General features: G+C 36.1%; 1 long non-coding RNA gene across 1 annotated transcript in view; it reads right to left on the reverse strand.

Annotated features, from left to right (window-relative positions):
* LOC140164625 (uncharacterized) overlaps nt 1-19,919 on the reverse strand; it is a 288,651-nt gene that overhangs the window by 67,318 nt on the left and 201,414 nt on the right. The gene's annotated exons all lie outside the window — the stretch shown is intronic.

Consider the following 19,919-nt stretch of genomic DNA (forward strand, 5'->3'; position numbering starts at 1 on the left):
GTCATAACCATTTGTGCAAGGCGGTAGAGCCAATAAATTGGACGCAGCTTGTCTGGTGTTCACATTATGCTTTTCATGTACATAAGAAAACCTGTTGATAAGGTACAAACTTATATTTGTATGTACACGAGTTATAACCATCGTCAACCGGAGGCATTTTTTGGTAACACATGGGCTCTAAATTTTTATTCTAAATGTATAATAACATTGTTTTGAAACCATTGTATCATGGTATAGCTATGAATCTTTTCTATCCACTGGTACCAAAATAAGTACCATAAGTCTTTTATTATTATGTCATTATGTGAGTGCGCCCTCAAGAAATATAGGAAATCTCTGTTGTCAAGTTGTACAAATACAGGCCAAATTCTAAAATCATAGAAACATGCGATTTTTCAAGTGGCTAAATATGTCATGAAATCACTATTCTAATCTCACTACAAAGTTTGAAATCAATATACCTTTTTAAATATTTTCATAAGAGGTAATAAGAGAAAGAGAAAAATATGCTAGGGTTGCATCAACACACTACCTACCCTCTTAGGCCATGGGCCAGTCTGCCGCCTGGACAACCAATTCTTTAGAAATGCTTAGTCGCGCTAAAAGTCGATCGATACATGTAAAAATCAGCACAATTCAGAGATACACCTTTTTGCTATGAAATTAATTTTCTCGGTTAAATATAAAGCAATATTTTTTTTTTCTTCAGTAATGTCAGTTAAAAACTTGGTGCTTGGATATAAATTTTTTTTTTTATCCTGGTGTTAAAATTAAGCATCAAATTGTGTCTTTTAGTGTGATATTTTTGATTTTTATAGGCCTTGAATTCGCCTGCGAGCTTTTTACGGAATTCATGTTTTAGCGTCTCAAACTAACATAGTTTGCTAAAGAAAGATATTTCCCACCTCTGTAAAACACATCGTGTGGGTCTATATGTTATAGTTTTGTCAGAATTTCCGTTTTTGTTTTACCCTTTTTCCATTCAGTCTCCGAAAATGTCAAACTAAGTAAAAGTAGGCAATGGTGAGTACTTTTATCTCGAGAGCAACCAGCTGAAATAGTCGATATTTCCTTTGTTGTTATCCAGGTCAATTTTTCATTGAAAGCAAATTGCCCGACCAGCGATTAAATCCCCAATTGGGTGTTCTGGTTAAACATGATCAGTAGGAGCGCTATAGGTCTGGGAATTTCTTTGCTATATTGAAGTTCTGGCAACACTATAGCCATGCCGGTATTCCTATTAAACCCAGGGATATCGATCCACAATGCTAGTACTAGCCTTTAGATTTCACGTGTTGATTTAGAAATTTTTCAGCCGTCAGTGAAAGATGGTGAAATCAAAACGGAAATTCTGACAAAACTATGATATATAGCTCACGGTGATGTGCTTTAGAAAGTTGGGGAAAATCCTTCATTAGCGAACTATATTACTTTGAAAAGCTAAAAGGTTGATCCAAGAAAAAGCTCGCGGGCCGAGCTGAAGCCTATAAAAATCGAATATCTTACACTAAATGACTGAATTTCAGGCCTAAGTTTAACACCAGGATTTAAAAAAAAAATCAGTATCAAGCATTATAGTTTTTCCAGCCATTTACTGAAAAAATGAAAATTATTGCTTTTCATTTGGCTGAGAAAAAATTTTACACTGAAAAGGTGTAACTCAAAATTTTGCTCATTTCAACACCAATTTCGATCGTTTGTATTGCCTCATTAAATGACTGAGTGAGCTTTGCAGAACAAAAGAATCGGTTGTGCAGGTAGCTGACTGGGGCCGCACTTACCCAGGGCAAGGGGGTGTCATTTTTTTTCTTGTTACAATGCGTGTAAAGGATGTCCCACGGTTAGCTTTAGTAGTTAGGCGGTACAACTGGGCGTTTTAGCGGACCAGAAACAATACGATGGGGGGGGGTATTAACAACCCCTCCCCTTTGGTAGACGAGGTATAATACACGTGCTATGATTTAGGATAAATAACCTTTAAACTAGTCTAAAACCACACCTCTAAAGCCAAATGTTCTAATTTGTAATACCACATGATCAACTGTAAAGTAATTAGCTGTAAATAATAGAAATGTCAAGAGTATTTTATATATTAATGAAAAGCCAAGTAAACTAAATAACATGTACAGGGTGTAACAATAAAATTTGTTCAATTTTGAAAATAGAATGACACAAGCATGCTGCCTATTTTTTGGTTTGATATTTATATGTCTATCAAGATAATTTCTTTAGCCACCAGATAAGCTTTGTTCCAATAAAATTGTAGGTATACAAGTGAAGATATAGCCAATTATGTAACCTAGTCTTAAAACCGCTTGGGCCACTTTTGTCTAAGTGTTACAAAAGTGACTGAATAGAGTTGAATCATGGACCAGTTGGACGGCGCTCTTACGATAGGTCGATGTAAACAGTGGGGTATTCGAAGTGGTAGAAATGATTAAATAATAGAATGTCTCCTTGAGTTGTTGAAAGTAACAACTAAGCACTGACATAACAACCTCATTTACTAGAAATCGTGGCTGCAGCTCAACACCTTCAACCCCAATTCACGTTGGAAGAGCGTATTTTATGGTTGTGATATTCGGTAGCACATGGAGTCAAGCAGAAACCATAAGATTGTTTATCTAGCTCATTTTCCAAACTCACATCTTCCATCAAGGCATAGAATTACATATAACTATGAGAAGTATGTAGAATTTGTTAACAGAAATGCTGGCAATAGTGGTCACCCCAGAACAGCTAGAAGCCCAGCTGAACTTATTTTCAAAATCTTATTGTTTTGTACTTATGGATGCAAAAACTGTTCTCGGTTTTACCAATGATATCTCAGGGATATGAGAAATTACTTTATTTGTAAGATAATTTGAAAGAAATTTCATGACTTCATTTATAGAATTTAAAGAAATATCATGTTATTATTAAGTTCATGTTAATCATAATTATGAACAAACACCACTTATAATTCTTTTGTGTCAGTTCCTTTGATGTTAAATGCACGATAAGCACAATCTACGCGGTTCAAACTTGATATACGCTAACATGGCAAAAGCGGCCCAACACGTTTTCTGGACGATTTAATTAATCAAACATAACTTTTGAACCCAAGCTAGTAAAGAAACCAACTAAACGTCTTCTTTTAGCCAAGATATTACTGATTGTATTGCAAATAACATCTGTCCCGTAACTCTTTTAGTTTTTTCCTGAGAAGTCAAAATACAATTGTACAAATTTTATTGTTACACCCTGTATATCGTCTCCGCCCTCACCTATTTTGGGAGATTTTCAAATATTTATGTAATTTTTCTTCTCTGCTCCCTTACTTTGTTTCTAAAATTGTTGCAATGAAAAGACATATTAAGAAGTTCTTACTGTTCATTAATAAACACATTGAAACACTCTCTCCAAGCTAGGGGTAGGGCTTTGGGGAAATAAAAAAAATATTAGGGACCTCTCCATTTTTATGATGTGTTAACAAACAATTTGCAATTGCAATTTTACACAGAAATAAATGGTAAAAAATAACATAATAATAACAAATAATAAGGACCTCCCTCACCGATTTAAAAAAAAGTCCGGACGATCGGTATAAATGTTAATTTTTTACTTGGCTTAATGCAATTATGAGAAATATATTAATATGTTATGTTACCAAATACACAGCACTGAATGGCGATTAATAATTTGCAAAAGTAAACTGGGAATATTTGATTGAATATAAATCATCATTTCCTTAATCGTGTGTTTTGATAGGTATTGCCGAAAAATTTAATTGATGATGATTTACAAATTTTATGGTAATAACTATTTTTAAGATCTCATCTCAAGTCAAAAGTAAATCTGCCGACGTCCCATATGTTCCGGAGTTTGTGGGAATGGGCACATGTTGTTGCTGCTATGGGCACATGTTGTTGCTGCTATCACATGAATGGGCACATGTTGTTGCTGCTATTGGTAGGTTTTGTTATTGTAGGTGTCATGCCTTTGACATGGTTCTCCCCGTTTCTGACCTAGTTGTATTTTCGAAGCTTAACTGGGCAACAGAATTCGGATCATTTGTTTGCTTCTCGGCCTGATTCATGCTATTTGGGTGTTTGGGTATCACGCCAGAGAGCACCAGAGAGTGGGAAAATAATTGGTAACGTGCTGTACAAAATAAACAATTGAAGAGCTTTGTTGCAAAACCCCTTACATCCACTTTTGACTTTGTGAGAAAAACAGCTTTTTTAATTGTGCAATTGTGTTTGGATAAAGTGTTGATGAATAGAAACTAAAAGAATAGGTTTGGTACAATTTTCAAGCATTTCTATTTATTTTATCATTTCTTTTATATCGCGCCTTTTGTGGATGTAAGGGATTTTGCAACAAAATAAATTTACCCCTTTTCTAGAAACCACCTTTGCAATCAAATTTGAGCCCATTTGTTTGCACTACTTTATGTAACTTGACTAATGCTTTCAAAATCAAAAAAGAAAAATTGAAATATCTCATTTACTTTTTAATTATGAATTTTTAATTAAATTCGGGAAAATGGCATTTTTTGAGTATTTCCGAAGCTACATAGTGACCCAAAAACAGTTCCTTTTGGTTTTAATAGGTAACGAACATTCCAAGCTACTATCGGTTTTCTCAGTTAATTTAACTCATTTTTCGTTATATTTAATATCCCGTTAAGTTTGAACTCGTCCTTAAAATTTGAAAGTGTCTATTTGTAAACTTAAATTTCGTCTTTGGTCAAATAAATTCATATTTTGATCAAAAAGATTCATACAATGTTCATTTGATTTTGTCCTAGAGCGCATTAAATCGTCTCACCTGCTGCATGGACAGTACTTGCACAAATATAATTCGTCTTTGTTCATTAATTTTCATGCTTTGATCAAAACAATTCGTCTTCCATAATGCATTGTAGGCCTTCATTAATTGCATCTTAGAGATTCAACCACTGGTATTGAGTTCTCACTAGTGTTATTTCGATTCAGAAAATGAATTTCAATTCAATTCAGATTCACTTTCTTCTTATATAAAATCATTTTGATTCAATTCCAATTCAATGCATTGAAATTAACTGCTAACCAATTTCAATTCCAATTCACAGCATTTGAATTCAATTCCAATTCACAGCATTTGAATTCAATTCCAATTCACAGCATTTGAATTCAATTCTAATTCACAGTATTTGAATTCAATTCATATTCAAATTCAAATCTTATTACCAACACTGATATTTTTACCGGCCATTTGGCTAAAAGCAGCTCAGGGAGAAAGTTCATTGTAATTGATAAGCTGACAATACAGATGAAATGGGAGAATCAAATAGGCCTACATTTTGTATGCATTTTCGATTCAATGAATTGAATTGAATATCACAATAATATGGGAGCGAGACAAAGAGGGCCATGCAACCACGTTTGAAATATATAATGATATAAAAATTAGAAAGAAACAAATAACAAAAAAAAAAGCAAAAAAAAAAAAAATTAAAAGAAAAGAAAAGAATGAAATAACGAAAGACAGAAAACAAAATAAAGAAAATAGAGAAATATGAAATATATAAAAATGGAAAGATAAACAGAAAGAATGAAAGAGAGTAAGACAGAAACAAAAAGAAAATATGCAGGCCTACTTCTACATGCTTTATGTTAAAGACGAAATTGAATGACCCGAATATGAAAAGATTTGATCAAAGACGAAATATATTTACACATTAAGTTGATAACCCCTACATTGGACGAAATTTAAATTCATTTGGACGAAATTAAATGAACATTGTATGAATATGTTTGATCAAAATATGAATATGTTTGACCAAAGACGAAATTTAAGTTTACAAATTGACACTTCAAAATTTTATGGACGAATTCAAACTTAACGGGATATTAAATATAACGAAAACTGTGTTAAATTAACTGAGAAAACCTATATTATACATAAAAAATTAAACAAAACAATTCTATACGGTATTCATTTTAAGTTCAGATTTCCGGAAATTCACTAAGATTTCCCAAACGGGAAATATACGATACCTCCAGAAGGGAAGGTAGGATGAAGGTCAAATAACCACCAAAATGTGTATTTTTATCCACACTATAATATCATGGCAATAACTCAATTTCAGCTAAAAGTGGATGTAAGGGCTTTTGAAACAAAGCTCTTCAATTATAAGCTAATTATACATTGTTGTGATGTAAATAATCGATGTTTAAGAAACAAGTAAGTAATTTGTTTAAGGGGGTACTACACCCCTGTGGTAAATTTGTGACTATTTTTGCATTTTTCTCAAAAAATAATAAAACACTGGTAACAAAAGTTATGTATATTATTGGGGCAAGGAATCCAATTACTACACTGAAATTTCAATGACTCAAGACAAGCGGTTCAGTATATATGATAGGAAATGAGGTACATCCTAGCGGTACCTTATTTCTTATCATAAATAACGAACCGCTTGTCTTGGGTCACTAAAATTCCAGTGTAGTAATTGGATTCATTGCCCCTATAATATACATAACTTTTGTTACCACTGTGTTATTAGTTTTTGAGAAAAATGCAAAAATAGTCACAAATTTATCGAGGGGTGTAGTACCCCCTTAAAATGTATTGATTTGGTGACCCAACTTAGGTCCCGGGGATTGCGCTTTTTTTGTAATTCAAATATATTCCAGTGAATAGAAAAGCAACATTGCTTCTTTTCTTGTCAGGCATTCCATTAATTAAGCTGTAAACAATAGAAAGAAAAAACAATGATAAGCTTTAAAATCACATCACATGTTATTGTTCTTTGTACCTGTATAATTTTGAAGACTGGTTTGCATCTGATCTGACGTCAGGGCAAAGGCGCGACGTAATTGGTTGCTGACCTGCGCAGTACAGCATTTTTGGTCTGGTTGACAGGACGTCATACGCGAACTAGTCGCTTTTAATTCGGTCTTAATTATAATGTAATGCAATAATGAGAAAAATGAGTAATAATGTTATGTTACTAAGATAATACACAGCACTGAATGGGGATTAATCTTTTGTAAAAGTAAACTGGGAATATTTGATTGAATATAAATCATCATTTCCTTTATCGTGTGTTTTGATAGGTATTGCCGAAAAATTTAATTCACGGTGATTTACGAATTGTATGGTAATAACTATTTTTAAGGCCTCATCTCAAGTCAAAAGTAAATCTACCGACGTCCCCGATATGTTCCGGAGTTTGTGGGAATGGGCACATGTTGTTGCTGCTATCACATGAATGGGCACATGTTGTTGCTGCTATTGGTAGGTTTGGTTATTATAGGTGTCATGCCTTTGTCATAATTAATTCTCCCCGTTTCTGACCCTTTTTTTTAAATTTTCGAAGCTTAACTGGGCAGCAGAATTCGGATCATTTGTTTGCTTCTCGGCCTGATTCAGGCTATTTGGGTGTCTGGGTATCACGCCAGAGAGCTCCAGAGAGTGTTAAAATTATTGGTAACGTGCTGTACAAAATAAACAATTATAAGCTAATTATAAATTGAAGTAAATAATCTATGTTTAAGAAACAAGTAAGTCAAAGATATTGATCAAATATATCCAGAAAAATATAATGAGGTCAGCCTCAAACACATATCAAGGGTTAATTGCTTGGAGAAGTGGAATATACACAGAGTGTTCCAAAAGTTATTGTTCCCATACTTTTGACTATAACTGCTATTGGAGTGGAATTAAAATCCATTGTAGCTATGTAATCTTATAAGTTTATTTTTGTTATAATTACTGGGTGGATGTCTTGGTCCGGATGGGGATCTCGACTGGGATATAAACAATACAAATATGACAAAATATGATGTAAATAATCCAAATTATTTTTGCAAAGAATGAGTTCAAAATTCCTTGAATCTATTTAAACTTTAAGTATATTTGTTAAATATGTTTGGTGACTTAACTTGGGTCCCGGAGGTTGTGTGTGTTGGCTATCCTGGGGGGGGGCACTCCAACTTTGGAGGTGACGCGTATGTAGGGCTGTTAAGACCCCCTTTTCAGCGTCGCTGTCACCCAAAGACCCCATATTTTTTACGAACACATGTGCTGTCACCCGAAGACCCTTATTTTTTCATTTGATCTGTCACCCAAAGACCCTTACTTGTTCAATTTTAACAGCAACTTTCATTTATCACTGATTTTGTTACTTATTTTGAAAAAACAATTGATTTGAAGCCATTTAGAACTAGAAATTCAATTTTCGAGGTTTCTGATGCGCTGTTTCGGCTCTCACCCAAAGATTCCATTTAAAACCAAGGTCATGTTCTTACCCAATGACCCCATATTTTTTACATTTTGCTCTCACCGAATGCCAAAAATCATGCTCTCACCCAATGACCCCATATTTTTTGCATTTTGCTCTCACCGAATGCCCCTTAGTGCGAAAGTGCCAGCCCTACACCTATATCCATTTCAAATTGAAGTGCCCCCGGGGGCTATCTCGGCTGGGAGTGGTAAAACTTTAGGACTGTGTTGTACACGATAAGCAATACAAATGGGGTGATGTAATACGGTATGTTTGTAATTCAAATATACGCTGGAGAAGTTACGTAATAATCGGATTAACTACCATAGCAATAGGTGAATTTTCAAATATACCGCGCTGCACTGATACGTTCACGCGGTACCTCTTCATTGAACCATATCATGCTGATTACTTGCACCTGTAAGATTAGTATCTTTGCAAAAAACCAGTATTGTATTCAATCTATGATTGCAGACATACACAGGTGATGAGTGTAACCTGCTTGTAGTGCAGCGCGATATGTTCAAAATTGTTTTCACCTATTGCTATGGTAATTAATCCGATTAATTACGTAACTTCGCCAGCGTATATTCAAGTGAATGGAAAAGCAACATTGCTTCTTGTCAGGCATTCCAGTGAATAGATAATCAATATAACTTTCTTCTTGCTAGGCATTCCATTGACTAGAAAAATGATTTCTTTGCAATTTAATAATTTCGACTATGTACGACTTATGTTTACAGATATATAAGACGTCGATTTCTTTCAAAATGGCAATGTTGATCTTCTATTCATAGGAGTACTTGGTAAGAAGAAAATAATGTTGATTTTCCATAGAATATAGAAGAGCAAAAAAGAAAAACAAAAAATAAATTTGGGTTGCATCAATACACCCTACCCTCTTAAACCATGGGCCGCACTTACCCAGGATTACTCATTTCTCTCTTGTTACAATGCGTGCAAAGGATGGCCCCACAATTAGCTTTAGGTGTTAGGCGGTACAGGTGGGCGTTTTGGTGAACTAGAAAAAAATCTGATAGGGGGTATTAACAACCCTTAGTAGGTATAATGCACGTGCTATGATTTACGATAAATGAATGTGATGTAAATCATTCATATATGTTTGCAAAGAATGAGTTCAAAATTCCTTGAATCTATTTAAGTTTGTAAAGAAAATTGTTATAAATAATTTATTGATTTGGTGACCTAACTTGGGTCACGGAGATTGGGTGCGTTGGTTATCTCGGCTGGGAGTGGTAAAACTTTAGGACTGTGTTGTACACGATAAGCAATTAGGGTGATGCCATATGATTGTAATTCAAATATATTGAGCACATTTGCACACACCGCGCACTTTCAAGTGAAAATTGGAAAAGCAATATTGCTTGCTTGCTAGGCACCTTTAGTGATTGGGAAATCAACATCGCTTTCTTCTTGCTAGGCACTCCAGTGAATGGAAATCTACATTACCTTTCGTCTTGCTGGGTACTGACATCTTTGAGATATTCTTTTTATTTTAAATTTTTTTGATTTACCACACATGTATATGGATATTTATCTGTCTTGTAAGAAATCACTTTTTTGTGTTTTTTTATTTAGGTTTGATTGTAGGTGTGTGTGTTGCTGTTTATGCATATAAGAGAGTGAGATGTAAGAAAATTTAATCTGTGTCTAATTATTGTTTTTCTCTTTCTATAAAAATAATATAAAAAGGCCATGTATTTTGTTATTATGTTTTTGAAATAAAATTTGTTGGCAGTAGCACCATGGCTGTCAGAAGAAAAAAAGTTTGTGCTAGCTCGGGGGGGGGTCCATAACACAGGCGTTATAATAATAATAAAAAATGCTTGAATTACTGTAAAATGCTTATCCATTTTGTCACAAGGATTAAAAAGAATATAATTTTGAATATGCAGCAGGACTTATGGACGGATATGTAACACAAATCGTATCCAATCAAGTCAATTATACAGCGTTAAAATTTTAAAATGCTCCGATTTCTTTCAAAATAGGCAATGTTGATCTTCCATTCACTGGAGTGCCTGGCAAGAAGAAAACAATATTGATTTTCCTTTCACTGGGGTGCCTAGCAAGAAGAAAGCAATGTTGATTTTCCATTCACTGGAGTACCTAGCAAGAAGAAAGCAATGTTGATTTTCCATCCACCGGGGTGCCTAGCCAGAAGAAAGCAATGTTGATTTTCCATTCACTGGAGTACCTAGCAAGAAGAAAGTAATGTTGATTTTCCATTCACCGGAGTGCCTAGCAAGAAGAAAGCAATGTTGATTTTCCATTCACTGGAGTGCCTAGCAAGAAGAAAGCAATGTTGATTTTCCATTCACTGGGGTGCCTAGCAAGAAGAAAGCAATGTTGATTTTCTATTCACTGGGGTGCCTGGCAAGAAGAAAGCAATGTTGATTTTCCATTCACTGGAGTACCTAGCAAGAAGAAAGCAATGTTGATTTTCCATTCACTGGAGTACCTAGCAAGAAGAAAGCAATGTTGATTTTCCATTCACTGGAGTACCTAGCAAGAAGAAAGCAATGTTGATTTTCCATCCACCGGGGTGCCTAGCAAGAAGAAAGCAATGTTGATTTTCCATTCACTGGAGTACCTAGCAAGAAGAAAGTAATGTTGATTTTCCATTCACTGGAGTACCTAGCAAGAAGAAAGTAACGTTGATTTCTATTCAATTGAGTACCTAGCAAGAAGAAAGCAATGTTGATTTTCCATTCACTGGAGTACCTAGCAAGAAGAAAGTAACGTTGATTTCTATTCAATTGAGTACCTAGCAAGAAGAAAGCAATGTTGATTTTCCATTCATTGCGGTGCCTAGCAAGAAGAAAGCAATGCTGATTTTCCATTCACTGGAGTACCTAGCAAGAAGAAAGCAATGTTGATTTTCCATTCACTGGAGTACCTAGCAAGAAGAAAGTAACGTTGATTTCTATTCAATTGAGTACCTAGCAAGAAGAAAGCAATGTTGATTTTCCATTCATTGGGGTGCCTAGCAAGAAGAAAGCAATGTTGATTTTCCATTCACTGGAGTACCTAGCAAGAAGAAAGTAACGTTGATTTCTATTCAATTGAGTACCTAGCAACATGGAAGAAAGAGATAAGAAGGAATCACAACGAACGCATTCACTTTGTCCACTCCCTTTACCGACATTTAATTGACATTGTTATTCATGAGGATTTACTTTGATCAATACCCCGCGTTAAATAGGTGATTGGTATTGTATTCCATGTATTTGCATGTCTTCTGGAGCGTGCCTGAAGCATGATTTGAACTAATGACCTTCCGTCCAAGGATTTTCTCTGGTGACGTGATCATCGGTCATTGATGGCCTATATCTTTTTCTTCCATTTTGCCCAATTTTCCCGAACTTTAATGACTTTTTTCTCAGAGTTGGCAGTCTTTGGCACTGAAACGAGTTAGCTAGTTACGATTATACACATATAAACTATTAAATTAAACAGGTTTCAGGTACCGGACTTAACCGGATCATTGTGCATTATTTAAGAACATTTTACATCTATTTTCCATCGAAAAAGTCACCAAAATCTTACCTTATTTGCTAAAGATGAAACTCAGCAAAAAAACGGCCGATTTTGATGACCTTTTCGATGTTTTATAGGATATTTTCTACACAACACGATCAAGAAAACAGTTTGACTGTAGATCCCAAAACAAAGCTACTATACATGTTCAGAGCATCGGTGAAATTCCATAATCTTACTTCTGGGTAGCGTTTGTTTGTTCGTGGATGGGTTTGTTATAAAGTTTTTCCAGTAATGATTTCGACAAGCATCGACCGCGGTAAATGGATCATACATGAAAGTAAGTACCATTGATAGCTTTTCTTTTCATGCGTCAATAGATAAGCGGATTAAAACTTGGCCGATCGAAGTCGTTGTGGTTCCTTCTCATCTCTTTCTTCCATGCTAGCAAGAAGAAAGCAATGTTGATTTTCCATTCACTGGGGTGCCTAGCAAGAAGAAAGCAATGTTGATTTTCCATTCACTGGAGTACCTAGCAAGAAGAAAGTAACGTTGATTTCTATTCAATTGAGTACCTAGCAAGAAGAAAGCAATGTTGATTTTCCATTCACTGGAGTGCCTAGCAAGAAGAAAGCAATGTTGATTTTCCATTCACTGGAGTACCTAGCAAGAAGAAAGTAACGTTGATTTCTATTCACTGGGGTGCCTGGCAAGAAGAAAGCAATGTTGATTTTCCATTCACTGGAGTACCTAGCAAGAAGAAAGCAATGTTGATTTTCCATTCACTGGAGTACCTAGCAAGAAGAAAGCAATGTTGATTTTCCATTCACTGGAGTACCTAGCAAGAAGAAAGCAATGTTGATTTTCCATTCACTGGAGTACCTAGCAATACACCCTACCCTCTTAAACCATGGGCCGCACTTACCCAGGATTACTCATTTCTCTCTTGTTACAATGCGTGCAAAGGATGGCCCCACAATTAGCTTTAGGTGTTAGGCGGTACAGGTGGGCGTTTTGGTGAACTAGAAAAAAATCTGATAGGGGGTATTAACAACCCTTAGTAGGTATAATGCACGTGCTATGATTTACGATAAATGAATGTGATGTAAATCATTCATATATGTTTGCAAAGAATGAGTTCAAAATTCCTTGAATCTATTTAAGTTTGTAAAGAAAATTGTTATAAATAATTTATTGATTTGGTGACCTAACTTGGGTCACGGAGATTGGGTGCGTTGGTTATCTCGGCTGGGAGTGGTAAAACTTTAGGACTGTGTTGTACACGATAAGCAATTAGGGTGATGCCATATGATTGTAATTCAAATATATTGAGCACATTTGCACACACCGCGCACTTTCAAGTGAAAATTGGAAAAGCAATATTGCTTGCTTGCTAGGCACCTTTAGTGATTGGGAAATCAACATCGCTTTCTTCTTGCTAGGCACTCCAGTGAATGGAAATCTACATTACCTTTCGTCTTGCTGGGTACTGACATCTTTGAGATATTCTTTTTATTTTAATTTTTTTTGATTTACCACACATGTATATGGATATTTATCTGTCTTGTAAGAAATCACTTTTTTGTGTTTTTTGATTTAGGTGGATTGTAGGTGTGTGTGTTGCTGTTTATGCATATAAGAGAGTGAGATGTAAGAAAATTTAATCTGTGTCTAATTATTGTTTTTCTCTTTCTATAAAAATAATATAAAAAGGCCATGTATTTTGTTATTATGTTTTTGAAATAAAATTTGTTGGCAGTAGCACCATGGCTGTCAGAAGAAAAAAAGTTTGTGCTAGCTCGGGGGGGGTCCATAACACAGGCGTTATAATAATAATAAAAAATGCTTGAATTACTGTAAAATGCTTATCCATTTTGTCACAAGGATTAAAAAGAATATAATTTTGAATATGCAGCAGGACTTATGGACGGATATGTAACACAAATCGTATCCAATCAAGTCAATTATACAGCGTTAAAATTTTAAAATGCTCCGATTTCTTTCAAAATAGGCAATGTTGATCTTCCATTCACTGGAGTGCCTGGCAAGAAGAAAACAATATTGATTTTCCTTTCACTGGGGTGCCTAGCAAGAAGAAAGCAATGTTGATTTTCCATTCACTGGAGTGCTTAGCAAGAAGAAAGCAATGTTGATTTTCCATTCACTGGAGTGCCTAGCAAGAAGAAAGCAATGTTGATTTTCCATTCACTGGAGTGCCTAACAAGAAGAAAGCAATGTTGATTTTCCATTCACTGGAGTGCCTAGCAAGAAGAAAGCAATGTTGATTTTCCATTCACTGGAGTACCTAGCAAGAAGAAAGCAATGTTGATTTTCCATTCACTGGAGTACCTAGCAAGAAGAAAGCAATGTTGATTTTCCATCCACCGGGGTGCCTAGCCAGAAGAAAGCAATGTTGATTTTCCATTCACTGGAGTACCTAGCAAGAAGAAAGTAATGTTGATTTTCCATTCACCGGAGTGCCTAGCAAGAAGAAAGCAATGTTGATTTTCCATTCACTGGAGTGCCTAGCAAGAAGAAAGCAATGTTGATTTTCCATTCACTGGGGTGCCTAGCAAGAAGAAAGCAATGTTGATTTTCTATTCACTGGGGTGCCTGGCAAGAAGAAAGCAATGTTGATTTTCCATTCACTGGAGTACCTAGCAAGAAGAAAGCAATGTTGATTTTCCATTCACTGGAGTACCTAGCAAGAAGAAAGCAATGTTGATTTTCCATTCACTGGAGTACCTAGCAAGAAGAAAGCAATGTTGATTTTCCATCCACCGGGGTGCCTAGCAAGAAGAAAGCAATGTTGATTTTCCATTCACTGGAGTACCTAGCAAGAAGAAAGTAATGTTGATTTTCCATTCACTGGAGTACCTAGCAAGAAGAAAGTAACGTTGATTTCTATTCAATTGAGTACCTAGCAAGAAGAAAGCAATGTTGATTTTCCATTCACTGGAGTACCTAGCAAGAAGAAAGTAACGTTGATTTCTATTCAATTGAGTACCTAGCAAGAAGAAAGCAATGTTGATTTTCCATTCATTGCGGTGCCTAGCAAGAAGAAAGCAATGCTGATTTTCCATTCACTGGAGTACCTAGCAAGAAGAAAGCAATGTTGATTTTCCATTCACTGGAGTACCTAGCAAGAAGAAAGTAACGTTGATTTCTATTCAATTGAGTACCTAGCAAGAAGAAAGCAATGTTGATTTTCCATTCATTGGGGTGCCTAGCAAGAAGAAAGCAATGTTGATTTTCCATTCACTGGAGTACCTAGCAAGAAGAAAGTAACGTTGATTTCTATTCAATTGAGTACCTAGCAACATGGAAGAAAGAGATAAGAAGGAATCACAACGAACGCATTCACTTTGTCCACTCCCTTTACCGACATTTAATTGACATTGTTATTCATGAGGATTTACTTTGATCAATACCCCGCGTTAAATAGGTGATTGGTATTGTATTCCATGTATTTGCATGTCTTCTGGAGCGTGCCTGAAGCATGATTTGAACTAATGACCTTCCGTCCAAGGATTTTCTCTGGTGACGTGATCATCGGTCATTGATGGCCTATATCTTTTCTTCCATTTTGCCCAATTTTCCCGAACTTTAATGACTTTTTTCTCAGAGTTGGCAGTCTTTGGCACTGAAACGAGTTAGCTAGTTACGATTATACACATATAAACTATTAAATTAAACAGGTTTCAGGTACCGGACTTAACCGGATCATTGTGCATTATTTAAGAACATTTTACATCTATTTTCCATCGAAAAAGTCACCAAAATCTTACCTTATTTGCTAAAGATGAAACTCAGCAAAAAAACGGCCGATTTTGATGACCTTTTCGATGTTTTATAGGATATTTTCTACACAACACGATCAAGAAAACAGTTTGACTGTAGATCCCAAAACAAAGCTACTATACATGTTCAGAGCATCGGTGAAATTCCATAATCTTACTTCTGGGTAGCGTTTGTTTGTTCGTGGATGGGTTTGTTATAAAGTTTTTCCAGTAATGATTTCGACAAGCATCGACCGCGGTAAATGGATCATACATGAAAGTAAGTACCATTGATAGCTTTTCTTTTCATGCGTCAATAGATAAGCGGATTAAAACTTGGCCGATCGAAGTCGTTGTGGTTCCTTCTCATCTCTTTCTTCCATGCTAGCAAGAAGAAAGCAATGTTGATTTTCCATTCACTGGGGTGCCTAGCAAGAAGAAAGCAATGTTGATTTTCCATTCACTGGAGTACCTAGCAAGAAGAAAGTAACGTTGATTTCTATTCAATTGAGTACCTAGCAAGAAGAAAGCAATGTTGATTTTCCATTCACTGGAGTGCCTAGCAAGAAGAAAGCAATGTTGATTTTCCATTCACTGGAGTACCTAGCAAGAAGAAAGTAACGTTGATTTCTATTCACTGGGGTGCCTGGCAAGAAGAAAGCAATGTTGATTTTCCATTCACTGGAGTACCTAGCAAGAAGAAAGCAATGTTGATTTTCCATTCACTGGAGTACCTAGCAAGAAGAAAGCAATGTTGATTTTCCATTCACTGGAGTACCTAGCAAGAAGAAAGCAATGTTGATTTTCCATTCACTGGAGTACCTAGCAAGAAGAAAGCAATGTTGATTTTCCATCCACCGGGGTGCCTAGCAAGAAGAAAGCAATGTTGATTTTCCATTCACTGGAGTACCTAGCAAGAAGAAAGTAATGTTGATTTTCCATTCACTGGAGTACCTAGCAAGAAGAAAGTAACGTTGATTTCTATTCAATTGAGTACCTAGCAAGAAGAAAGCAATGTTGATTTTCCATTCACTGGAGTACCTAGCAAGAAGAAAGTAACGTTGATTTCTATTCAATTGAGTACCTAGCAAGAAGAAAGCAATGTTGATTTTCCATTCACTAGAGTACCTAGCAAGAAGAAAGCAATGTTGATTTTCCATCCACCGGAGTGCCTAGCAAGAAGAAAGCAATGTTGATTTTCCATTCACTGGAGTACCTAGCAAGAAGAAAGTAATGTTGATTTTCCATTCACTGGAGTACCTAGCAAGAAGAAAGTAACGTTGATTTCTATTCAATTGAGTACCTAGCAAGAAGAAAGCAATGTTGATTTTCCATTCACTGGAGTACCTAGCAAGAAGAAAGTAACGTTGATTTCTATTCAATTGAGTACCTAGCAAGAAGAAAGCAATGTTGATTTTCCATTCATTGGGGTGCCTAGCAAGAAGAAAGCAATGTTGATTTTCCATTCACTGGAGTACCAAGCAAGAAGAAAGTAACGTTGATTTCTATTCAATTGAGTACCTAGCAAGAAGAAAGCAATGTTGATTTTCCATTCACTGGAGTACCTAGCAAGAAGAAAGCAATGTTGATTTTCCATCCACCGGGGTGCCTAGCAAGAAGAAATCAATGTTGATTTTCCATTCACTGGAGTACCTAGCAAGAAGAAAGTAACGTTGATTTCTATTCAATTGAGTACCTAGCAAGAAGAAAGCAATGTTGATTTTCCATCCACTGGAGTACCTAGCAAGAAGAAAGTAACGTTGATTTCTATTCACTGGGGTGCCTGGCAAGAAGAAAGCAATGTTGATTTTCCATTCACTGGAGTACCTAGCAAGAAGAAAGCAATGTTGATTTTCCATTCACTGGAGTACCTAGCAAGAAGAAAGTAACGTTGATTTCTATTCAATTGAGTACCTAGCAAGAAGAAAGCAATGTTGATTTTCCATCCACTGGAGTACCTAGCAAGAAGAAAGCAATGCTGATTTTCCATTCACTGGAGTACCTAGCAAGAAGAAAGCAATGTTGATTTTCTATTCACTGGGGTGCCTAGAAAGAAGAAAGCAATGTTGATTTTCCATTTACTGGAGTGCCTAGCAAGAAGAAAGCAATGTTGATTTTCTATTCACTGGAGTACCTAGCAAGAAGAAAGTAACGTTGATTTCTATTCAATTGAGTACCTAGCAAGAAGAAAGCAATGTTGATTTTCCATTCACTGGAGTACCTAGCAAGAAGAAAGTAACGTTGATTTCTATTCAATTGAGTACCTAGCAAGAAGAAAGCAATGTTGATTTTCCATTCACTAGAGTACCTAGCAAGAAGAAAGCAATGTTGATTTTCCATCCACCGGGGTGCCTAGCAAGAAGAAAGCAATGTTGATTTTCCATTCACTGGAGTACCTAGCAAGAAGAAAGTAATGTTGATTTTCCATTCACTGGAGTACCTAGCAAGAAGAAAGTAACGTTGATTTCTATTCAATTGAGTACCTAGCAAGAAGAAAGCAATGTTGATTTTCCATTCACTGGAGTACCTAGCAAGAAGAAAGTAACGTTGATTTCTATTCAATTGAGTACCTAGCAAGAAGAAAGCAATGTTGATTTTCCATTCATTGGGGTGCCTAGCAAGAAGAAAGCAATGTTGATTTTCCATTCACTGGAGTACCAAGCAAGAAGAAAGTAACGTTGATTTCTATTCAATTGAGTACCTAGCAAGAAGAAAGCAATGTTGATTTTCCATTCACTGGAGTACCTAGCAAGAAGAAAGCAATGTTGATTTTCCATCCACCGGGGTGCCTAGCAAGAAGAAATCAATGTTGATTTTCCATTCACTGGAGTACCTAGCAAGAAGAAAGTAACGTTGATTTCTATTCAATTGAGTACCTAGCAAGAAGAAAGCAATGTTGATTTTCCATCCACTGGAGTACCTAGCAAGAAGAAAGTAACGTTGATTTCTATTCACTGGGGTGCCTGGCAAGAAGAAAGCAATGTTGATTTTCCATTCACTGGAGTACCTAGCAAGAAGAAAGCAATGTTGATTTTCCATTCACTGGAGTACCTAGCAAGAAGAAAGTAACGTTGATTTCTATTCAATTGAGTACCTAGCAAGAAGAAAGCAATGTTGATTTTCCATCCACTGGAGTACCTAGCAAGAAGAAAGCAATGCTGATTTTCCATTCACTGGAGTACCTAGCAAGAAGAAAGCAATGTTGATTTTCTATTCACTGGGGTGCCTAGAAAGAAGAAAGCAATGTTGATTTTCCATTTACTGGAGTGCCTAGCAAGAAGAAAGCAATGTTGATTTTCTATTCACTGGGGTGCCTAGAAAGAAGAAAGCAATGTTGATTTTCCATTCACTGGAGTACCTAGCAAGAAGAAAGCAATGTTGATTTTCTATTCACTGGGGTGCCTAGAAAGAAGAAAGCAATGTTGATTTTCCATTCACTGGAGTGCCTAGCAAGAAGAAAGCAATGTTGATTTTCTATTCACTGGGGTGCCTAGAAAGAAGAAAGCAATGTTGATTTTCCATTCACTGGAGTACCTAGCAAGAAGAAAGCAATGTTGATTTTCCATTCACTGGGGTGCCTAGCAAGAAGAAAGCAATGTTGATTTTCCATTCACTGGAGTACCTAGCAAGAAGAAAGCAATGCTGATTTTCCATTCACAGGAGTGCCTAGCAAGAAGAAAGCAATGCTGATTTTCCATTCACAGGAGTGCCTAGCAAGAAGAAAGCAATGTTGATTTTCCATTCACTGGAGTGCCTAGAAAGAAAAAAGCAATGTTGATTTTCCATTCACCGGAGTGCCTAGCAAGAAGAAAGCAATGCTGATTTTCCATTCACAGGAGTGCCTAGCAAGAAGAAAGCAATGCTGATTTTCCATTCACAGGAGTGCCTAGCAAGAAGAAAGCAATGCTGATTTTCCATTCACAGGAGTGCCTAGCAAGAAGAAAGCAATGCTGATTTTCCATTCACAGGAGTGCCTAGCAAGAAGAAAGCAATGTTGATTTTCCATTCACCGGAGTGCCTAGCAAGAAGAAAGCAATGCTGATTTTCCATTCACAGGAGTGCCTAGCAAGAAGAAAGCAATGCTGATTTTCCATTCACTGGTCGCAGGAGTGCCTGGCAAGAAGAAAGTAATGTTGATTTTCCCGGGGATTTTCCACTCATTTAGGGTGCCTAGCAAGGAGAAAGCAATGCTGATTATCCTTTTGCTGAAGTGTCTAGGAAGAATAAAGCAATGATGATTTTCCAGCAGGACCTGGAAAAATGTCTTTTCTGGAAACTTGAAGTGGCTTATCGATAAATTTATGCCAAGTTTGTAACCAAGACTGAAAAAGCAGATATTGCTGGACCTATCTATTGTATTCTTTGTCGGGCTAAAACTTAAAAGG

Source organism: Amphiura filiformis, chromosome 11 (assembly GCF_039555335.1).
Source record: "Amphiura filiformis chromosome 11, Afil_fr2py, whole genome shotgun sequence".
NCBI lineage: Eukaryota > Metazoa > Echinodermata > Ophiuroidea > Amphilepidida > Amphiuridae > Amphiura > Amphiura filiformis.